The sequence below is a fragment of the Bos indicus x Bos taurus genome, chromosome 24 (genome assembly GCF_003369695.1).
Source record: "Bos indicus x Bos taurus breed Angus x Brahman F1 hybrid chromosome 24, Bos_hybrid_MaternalHap_v2.0, whole genome shotgun sequence".
Taxonomy (NCBI): Eukaryota; Metazoa; Chordata; class Mammalia; order Artiodactyla; family Bovidae; genus Bos; species Bos indicus x Bos taurus.
In genome coordinates, this window is record NC_040099.1 from 2,097,535 (window position 1) to 2,107,971 (window position 10,437).

Sequence of the window (10,437 nt, forward strand, 5' to 3'; positions counted from 1 at the left end):
TGCTGCTCTTTCGACTACAGTCTGAACACAAGGGGGGAAAACTTCCTTTTTCTTAGTATAGCAAAGCCAGGATGCCATTTCCAAAATACCTTTATTACAAAGAATAAAAAAGCAAAAGTGAATTAACTACAAGATATTGTGTTGCTGTTCAGTCACTAAGTTGTGTCTGATTCTTTGCGACCCTGTGGACTGCAGCCCACCAGTCTTCCCTGTCCTTCACCCTCTCCTGGAGCTTGCTCAAACTCATGTCCATCGAGTCGGTGATGCCATTCAACCATCTTATCCTCTGTCGTCTCCTTCTCCTCTTGCCCTCAATCTTTCCCAGCATCAGGGTCTTTTCCAATGAGTCAGCTCTTCGCATCAGGTGGCCAAAGTATTGGAGCTTCAGCTTCAGCATCAGTCCTTCCAATGAATATTCAGGACCGATTTCCTTTAGATGGACTGGTTGGATCTCCTTGCAGTCCAAGGGGCTCTCAAGAGTCTTCTCCAACACCACAGCTCAAAAACTTCAGTTCTTCTGCGCTCAGCCTTCTTTATGGTCCAACTTGCACATCGGTACATGACCACTGGAGAAACATGTCATAAGGTCAACATCATCATTCCTCAACCAAGGTCAAGAGGGCTCCACTTCACATGCGCCAGGAGAATGTGGCAGCACTTTTCAAGCTACAGAGTCCAGGGACACAGACATGACTCCATCTACCTGCAAAGAAACGTTAGACCCGTGGCTCCCTTACTCCCTGTTTGTTTGCTGCTTCTCCTCCTCCAGAGCACACTTCTGCTCTGGGAGATCCAGGAATCTGTCCACACTGACTTCTCTGGAAATTCCTATCACCCGGTTTGTTGGCTGTTGTCAAGAACCTGTTAGTTACAGAGGGGTAACTTTGAAATGCTTTTCAAACAGCATTCAGCTGCTGACAACTGTTTCAGCAGCTTCTACATGGATGACACTGGATTCATCTTCTCCGGTTCCCGAGGTTAGTGAGCAACCTGTTCGGGTGTAGACAGACTCTCTCCCTGGGAGACTAGCTGCGGCATCCTTGGTGGATTCCCGTGGCTGTCTCGCAAATCCACACACCGAGTGGCTTAAAACATCCATCCTCCACGGGCAGAAATCCATCCTCCATGGCTCCAGAGTCCAAAAGATGCTTCAAGGTGTCCAGGGGCTGGTTCCCTTCAGAGACTCTGAGGGCCATCCGTCCCACGTCTCTTCACCTCCACGTGTCCTCGGCATGTGGACGAACCTGCAGATCCTGCCCCGCGTGCCCTGGCCTGCGTCCTGCTCCCTGCGTGTCCTCTCCCATCCTGTCTGGTCAGGAGGATACCAGCCATCGGATCAGAGCCCACCACAATCCATGGTCACCTCATCTTGACTCGATCGCATCTGCAAAGATGGTGTTTCCACATAAGCTCACAGGGCTCTGGGGGGACGTGAACTTGGGGTGACATTGTTTACCCCTTGACAGGAGTCCTAAGCCTCCTTAAGTTCCAGCTCTCACAGCCTCGGCTTTCTTGTGTGTCCAGTGTTCATGCTGAGATGCTTGCTTGCTTGCTTCTTCCACTTGTGTGGGTTTGTGAATTTCTCTTCTCTGTGCTTTTAAGGTCTTGTCCAGCAGAACGAATGAAGCATCAACTCAGAAGGGCATACTGGCCAGCACCCCACAAAGTGTATACCGTTTCCATAGGGTGACCTTGCTTGTATTCCTGGTGGCTCAGATGGTAAAGAATCTGCCTGCAATGCTGGAGGCCCAGGATAGATCCCTGAGTCAGGAAGATCCCCTGGAAAAGGGAATTACAACCCACTCCAAGATTGCCTGGGAAATCCCATGGACAGAGGAGCCTGGCGGGCCACAGTCCACAGGCTGTAAAGGCTCAGACACGACTTACCGACTAACACTTTCACTTGACCTTGCTTGAAATTCTTTAACAGGAGCCCTGTTGGCTGTTACATATTGCAGATAAAATGTCCCCAAAGAGCCCATTAAAACCAGTTAATGAATAATGTTACTAGCACTGCAGACTGCCCTTTTTCCATTCTTGCACTGTATTAGCAAGTTTTAACCTCAAGTACATCAAGAAAACTCCTCTCCTATATGGCCACTGTGAAAAAAAAATATTTATGACATAGATTGCATTTATTAGAAAGGCATTTTTTTTTTCAAATAGAAATAAAAAGAAAAACATTTGTGTTTTACTTTATAAGTTAGGTCTGAATTTTACCTTGTATTCCCCATAGGGAGAAATATAATATCTGAGTTCAGTGATAACATGTATAAACAAGACGTTGCCGCACTTTACATCAGCTGTGTCTCGGTCCATTCAGAGGCACTGCTGGGAATTCTCCCACCGGCCCAGTGGTCAGGACTCCACACTTTCACCCCCGTGGCCCGGGTTCAATCCCTGGTTGGGAAACAAGATCCTGCAAGCCATCAAGTACAGCCAAAAAAGAAAAAGCACTTTGATAACGGAAATAACTCATCTCCTCTCTGCAAAGAAAGAGCATTAAAAAGCTCAGCGTCTCTAGCGAGGGGACAGAGTTACTGACCAGGGAGGCCAGGTTTCAGAACCTGGTCTTCAGGGCTGAAACTCCCTCCTCCAGGTCAGACCTCTTTCTTCTGTTTACAGTATTTGTTCGGAGAACAGGGATGTTTTTCCACTGGTCCCTGACTGCCATGAAACTGTCATCCATATTGTTAGATACTGAACTCAAATATTAATTTTAAAACATCTGAGGAATAGAAGAATTTAGAACATGTTTTAGGATGGTTATCTCTGAGGGCTGAAGTCATTCATGATTTTTATTTTCATATTTTGGCTTATCTCTGTGTTCCAAATCTTTCATAAGGAGTTAAGAATTGCTTTCAATAAAAAAAAATGTCCAGTTAAAAGCCCCTCTAGCAATTTCCCTGCCTGATTTGGCTTTCAGGTGGCACTGGGGCTTCTGCTTGTCTGGTCTCCCTCGCCTCTGAGTCAATGCCGTCTTGGGTCCATTTTCCCGGCTTTTGCTCAGCCTCACAGGGGAAGATGCTTGGGAAATGGGCTCCCTGAGCCACAGCCACCAGCCCAGCCACCGCCCGAGTGCTGCAGGGGGCACAGTCACCTCCCAGGGTCTGCATTCCGGCCAGCGCTGCACAGCTGGGCCCAGGAGGGCCGCTGCACGTCCAGCTCTTTCTGCAGGGCTCGACAATTGCAGACACACCAGCGATAAATATTAAATAATAACTTAGCGCCAGACCGCTGGGAAAATGAAGTGAGCATTCATCAGCGTTCCTAATTCCCCTCCACCCCTGCTGTGAGTGGTCCAGCGGCCCAGCCCCAAACAGCAGAGGGAAGGAGCGGGCACAAAGGTGCCAGGGCCCTTGCCGAGCCATTTGTGCACTGATTGCAAGGCACACGTGGGCTGCTTTATTTAGGCCTGCGCATTCCTTTGTTCCGGTCTGCATTTCTATTTAGGTGATTCAAGAGTGGGAAAACAACATTTATAAGCCTCCATCAACACACACGTACAACTGTTCCTAGGAAGACACAGTTTGTGTGTTCTTTTTTCTCTTTATAGGAATCAGTGCATACAAAAATAACTTGATGTCTAAAAAGGCACATGTATACACACTGCTATATTTAACACAGATAACAACAAGGACCTCCTGTAGGGCACAGGGAGCTCTGCTCAGTGCTATGTGGCAGCCTGGATGGGAGGGGCGGGATGGCGGCATGGATACACGCACATGTATGGCCGAGGCCCTGAGACTATCACATGTTAATCGGCTATACCTCAACACAAAATGAAAAGGTAAGGTTTGACATCAATAAGTGACATTAATGTTTGACAATAAATAATTTTAGAAATAATAAAAAATTAAAAGGCACATGTAGTTGCCCACTCCCTCAAATGCAATCATCTAAAAAAATCAAACTGGTATTTAGTGGTCCCTCTTCAAGAATTTTGAAAAAAGAATAAAGAAATTATTTGTGGTAATCTTTTTCTTTTTAAATAGCAGATCTGCTCCCTGGTAAAGATCAGTTTAAAGGATTCTAAGTATTACCCGAGTCCTGGTTTGAAATCCTGTCTTCTCTGATCTTGGGCCCACTGCCCTCTGGTGGATGTTCCTTGAGGTGCAGCCCGGGGTTCCCTACATTCAGGTCAGGAAGAGCTGGGCCCCCTCAGCTCTGAGCCTTGTCTCCTCTGCCTGGCTTTTCCTCTGAGTTCTATGTCTTCTCTATAAAAGTTGATTTCATCTTCCTTTCTCTTACATGTAGATTTGGACACTTGCACAGAGAATATTGTCTTTCAGCTGAGAAGTCTCAAGAATGATATTAATATCACAATTGTATTGAGATAATGCTTTCAGCAAAAGAATTATTCTTGTATGTTGCATAACTATGTTTAATTAGTTAGGTTTAATTCCATAAACGATGCTGGGGAAAATATTAAAAATGCAATTCATGTTGACCCATGAAAAATAATCACATTTTGCAAAATGACAAAAGAAGTTAGTAGTGATTAGACTATGATACATTTCAAATGGATTTCTGTTCCAAACTTTGACTAATCATTATGTTTCTGTAAAAACATTACTGTCCACTGTAACTCATATGAAATGACATACAAAGACAACTGCTTCAGGACGAGAAGGGAGGGTTTCTCAGGCCACCAGGATGCTGGGCACTTTGTCGGTAAGAGGAGATGAGATGGATGACTTAGTTCAGGATTTGGCCCAGAAAATGAGAAGAAAACACTGGCAATGATGCATATTTAAAGAGACTTGGGTTCAAATTTGCACCAACAGAATTTAGGGAGTTTCTTGCCAGAATCTATGTCAATAAATATTATCTAAACGAGCAAATGAACCCACCAATCTTTTGAAGTTCTGCTTAAAAATGTGCAGTTTCATAACCTCCGTATCCAGCCCTGAGCCTTCTGTGGTTGGTCAGGCACCTCTAGTGCAGGGACGCCCCCTCTTCCATGAGTCGGGTCCAGAAGCACTGCCATTGCCGATGGGCACGAAATGGACTTGACACAAGAAACAAGCCCGCCCAGGGCTGCACAGCGCGTCCCAGCGTCCAAGGCAGGCTCATGTCTCTGGCTCCTGAGATGGGGCCCTCAGTAACCCTGGTGGAAGCTACACGAACGCCTTGCCTGACAGAGAGGGGACCCTCCACGCCTGCTGCATGAAGTCTGCTGCGGAAGACTCTGTTTACATGGAGCAACGATTCTCATTCCCCTGACGACTCCATCACGGTTTGCAACCTGGGAGCCTGACAGAGCCCAGGAAACAGAGAGAGCTCCCAGTCCGTCAGTCCTGGTTCCTCTTTTTCCTCAGTCCTCTCACCCTCCCCTGCACTCTTTTCCGTCAACGTGCCCGTCCCTATTCCAGCAGTGTCCTTCCTCCGTCTTGGACTTGCTGTTGTCTGCTCAGAGCTGACAGCTCAGCTCAGGGCGCCCTCCCCTGGGGAGCACCACCCCCCCCATCCTACAGGAGCACTCCCCCCCCTCCATCCTGCTGGAGCACTCCCACCCCCCCATCCTGCTGGAGCACTCCCCCCCTCCATCCTGCTGGAGCACTCCCCCCACTCCATCCTGCTGGAGCACTCCCCCCACTCCATCCTGCTGGAGCACTTCCCTCCACCCCCCCATCCTGCTGGAGCACTCCCCTCTGCCCCTTCATCCTGCTAGGGCACTCCCTCCGCAACTCCATCCTGCTGGAGCTCTTCCGGCCTCCAGCCCCCAGGCTCCCTGGAAGCATCTTCACACTCTGCTAAAATCACTCACGTCACTCACCAGCCTGCAGTTCTTTAAGGGAGGTGTTTATATTCCTGCTGTTTCTATACAAATACCAAGGTATTTGATTCTCCACTAGCACCTCCCCGTGTAAGAAGCGTGTTTAAAATACATATTAAGTGTGTGATCAATAGGCAAGTTGATGTCATCTTGCGAGTAGTTAAAGAAAGCATTGATGAAAAGTTCACTTAAGTAATAATCTCCCCAACAGTGAATAACTGCCCTGTGAGATTGGCTCTCTGAAGCAAAGGACCGAGTTCTGGGGGTGGGGGGAGCAGCCCCACCCTCCATGCAGGAAAGCCCAGGCTGTGGTCAGGACAGGTCAATGAGGGGCTCCGGATGTGGGCGGTGGTCCAGTCCTGGCACGGACCTGCATGGATGTTCATGCTCAGTCTTCTTGGGGACTAGACGCTATTCTCAATACACATTGTCCTCTCTTGTCCCGGAGAATCTTCCTTGTTCCCAAGTCTACACTGACACAGAAGTCCCCACTCCAGCCTTTGCTAATGTCCACACAGCCCGCCTTCCCTCATCCTCCTACTTTTAAACTATTTCTTTCCTTGTATCTCAAGTGAGATTCCTGCGGAAGCTGATAGCCAGGTTTTGCCTTTTAATACAAGCTGATGATTTCAGTCCGTTAACAGTTATGATGAGATATTCACTCTGATGTAATTGATGATGCAGTTTGAGTAAAATCTACCATCTTGCTGGCATTTCTGTTCCATCTATCATGCGTTTCTCTTTCTCTTTTTCTGCCTTCACTTGAGTTATGATTCTATTTTATCTCCAACCCTGACATTATTTATACTCCTTTCTTTTAAAGATTCAAAAATTGGCTAGATGTTACAGTATGCATCTTTAATTAATCAGAGTCACTCTACATTAGCATTGATCCACAGATGATGCAAGGATCTCAGGACAGTGGACCTTGCTCAGTTCAATTCAGTTGCTCAGTTGTATCCGACTCTTTGCGACCCCATGGGCTGCAGCACACCAGGCCTTCCTGTCCATCACCAACTCCCAGAGCTTGTTCAGACTCATGTCCATCAACTCAATGATGCCATCCAACCATCTCATCCTCTGTCATCCGCTTCCCCTCCTGCCTTCAATCTTTCCCAGCATCAGGGTCTTTTCTAATGAGTCAGTTCTTCACATCAGGTGGCCAAAGTCTTGCAGCTTCAGCATCAGTCCTTACAGTGAATATTCAGGACTGATTTCCTCAGGTCTTTGTTTTGGTGGTGGTTTAGTTGCTAAGTCGTGTCCAACTCTTGCGACCCCATAGACTATAGCCCTCCAGGTTCCTCTGTCCATGGGATTCTCCATGCAAGAACACTGGAGTGGTTGCCATGCCCTTCTCCAGGGGATCTTCCCAACCCAGAAATCAAACCCAGGTCTCCCACATTGCAGGTGGATTCTTTACGGTCTGAGCCACAAGGGAAGCCTCTAAATGCTACTTCTATGATGTAATTCCCTCTTATCCATGGAAGGCGCACTGTAAGATTCCCCAGTGGATGCTTGAAACCACAGATAGTACCACATCCTCTGCACACACTGTTGTGTCCTACACCAATGAGAGGGTCGGAGGTACAGGGTGGGGAAACAATGACTCCTGACCCAGGTGGAACAGAGCAGGGCTGGGTGAGATTTTATCATGCAACTCGGAGCACTGTGCAACTTAAGATTTATGAATTGTTTATTTCTGGAATTTTCCATTTCATGTGTTTGGACTGCTGTTGACCTCGGGTGACCTCAGGTACCCGAAGCTGTGCAAACTGAAACTGTCGATAAGGAGGACTTCTGTACACTTAGTTTTAAAAATTTCTGGTACCCTCATTAATGTAGCAGAGTGTTTGTGTATTTTAAGAGAAAAATATGATCTCTTTCCTGGAGGAGGGCATGGCACGCCACTCCAGTACTCTTGCCTGAAGAATCCCATGGACAGAGGAGACTGGCAGGTTACAGTCCATGCAGTCACAGAGATCTGGACAAGACTGAAGCAGCTGAGCATGCAGGCATGATCCCTTTATATATACCTTGCCCACAAACCCCAAATATTCAACTGTACCTTTGATGTTAAATCCAGAAACAACGTTGCAACCCTTGAATTCTCTCCTTTCACATCGAAGGCACATGCATGCACTTGGATCTAAAGGAGACGCTGGTGAACATCTCATTACCCTTCAGGATTACTGAACCTTACCTTGTGTAGAACAGGGGTTGTAATAGGTTATGCTTTTTTCAGGATTTTGTTTTCTTCTGAAGATGCATTCAAGAATTAAATTTGTAACCAGTCACTTGCAGAAAGGCAGCCCTCCAATGTTCCTGTCGACTCTCCTGCCCTGATGGCCCCATGGACATTGATGACACCTGTCCAGGCGGTAGGATGAGGTGATGCTGAAGAAGTCCCAGGCTTTCCTCCACCACTGCTAGGTCCTCCACCACAGAGGCAGAGCCCAAGTTCAAGAGCTGGCTGGGAGGTTGTAAATACCTTCCAGGTTCAGATCAGATTGAACTGATCTGATGGAATAATTTTTGTCAAGAAATCAATTGTCTTTCACCTACAAGATCTCAGTGATAAGGTCAAGAAAGTGTGTTTATCAGTTTCTGTGACCTCTGAAATGTATGTATCAGTGGACTTCTGCTTCCTCGAGCACATGAGAAGCAGGTGCCTCTGCCGATCAGTGTCATTTTCCTTTCCATATGTGTGAGCCCTTCTTGCATGAGAAGCAAAAGGCAAAATTATCTCCCCAAAGTAGCTTCTGGATGGTGTGCAATTTAAAGTGCCTTAACTCTTTGACAGTTAAACATCAGTGTTAAAGTGTTTCTCTCTCAGGACCCGGCCTCCTGCCTCCAGGCTTCATTTATGGTCAATTTGGTAATTTGGGGCCAGTTCATCTTTTCTTAGCTGTTGCTACTTCTGTGTTTTGTTTATGCTAATTTCCTTGTTCACTTTGATGGCACTTGCTAAAATTCCAGAGCCACTGATGGAATAAAACGGTTGTCCAATTCTTATCATTTTCAAAATTTACAACTTCTCTTACATCTGCAAACACCTTTTCCATGCTCACCGTCTTTATAAGTTGCCACCAATTATTTTTCTGCCAGCTCTTTAAGTCATACTCCTATTTACACGATGAATTTTAAAAAAAAGGAAAACTTTGAACTAAATTAGTTCTTAGGAAAAGAACAAGAGGGATGACTCTGGCAGGGCCCTCTCAGTCTCACCTTCACCGGGAGATTCGGTGTTTGAGTTACAGGATCTGGATTTTACTTGTTTATACAGGCACAGTCGGTACCTTCATGGAGTTAATGAAGCAGGCAGAGAGTGTGCCAGAGGGAGTCTTCTTTGTTTCCATTTTCCAAATTTTTGTTTATATTAATGAGGATTTCAACCAAGTGTAAGTTATTATCATTATTTTAGTTTTCCTTAATTTGGACTCCCTTAATAGCTCTGTTGGTAAAGAATCCGCCTGCAGTGCAAGAGGCCCCGGTTTGATTCCTGGGTCAGGAAGATCCACTGCAGAAGGGATAGGCTACCCACTCCAGTATTCTTGGGCTTCCCTTGTGGCTCAGCTGGTAAAGAATCTGCCTGCAATACAAGAGACCTGGGTTCGATCCCTGGGTTGGGAAGGTCCCCTGGAGAAGGGAAAGGCTACCCACTCCAGTATTCTGGCCTGGAGAATTCCTGGGTTGCAAAGAATCAGACACAACTGAGCAACTTTCAACTTACTTTTTAAACTTGGTTTCAGCTCAGTTCAGTTCAGTTCAGTCGCTCAGTCATGCTCAATCTTTGCGACCCCATGAATCGCAGCACTCCAGGGCTCCCTGTCCATCACCAACTCCCGGAGTTCACTCAGACTCACGTCCATCGAGTCCATGATGCCATCCAGCCATCTCATGCTCTGTCGTCCCCTTCTCCTCCTGCCCCCAATCCCTCTCAGCATCAGAGTCGTTTCCAATGAGTCAATTCTTGGCATGAGGTGGCCAAAGTACTGGAGTTTCAGCTTTAGCATCATTCCTTCCAAAGAGCACCCAGGACTGATCTCCTTTAGAATGGACTGGTTGGATCTCCTTGCAGTCCAAGGGACTCTCAAGAGGCTTCTCCAACACCACAGTTCAAAAGCATCAATTCTTCGGCGCTCAGCTTTCTTTATAGCCCAACTCACACATCCATACATGACTACTGGAAAAACCATAGCCTTGACTAGACGGACCTTTGTTGGCAAAGTAATGTCTCTGCTTTTTAATATGCTCTCTAGGTTGGTCATAACTTTCCTTCCAAGGAGTAAGTGTCTTTTAATTTCATGGCTGTAGTCACCATCTGCAGTGATTTTGGAACCCAAAAAAATAAAGTCTGACACTATTTCCACTGTTTCCCCATCTATTTCCCATGAAGTGATAGGACCAGATGCCATGATCTTAGTTTTCTGAATGTTGAGCTTTAAGCCAACTTTTGCACTCTCCACTTTCACTTTCATCAAGAGGCTTTTGAGTTCCTCTTCACTTTCTGCCAAAAGGGTGGTGTCATCTGCATATCTGAGATTATTGATATTTCTCCCAGAAATCTTGATTCCAGCTTGTGCTTCATCCAGCCCAGCGTTTCTCATGATGTACTTTGCGTATAAGTTAAATAAGCAGGGTGACAATATACAGCCTTG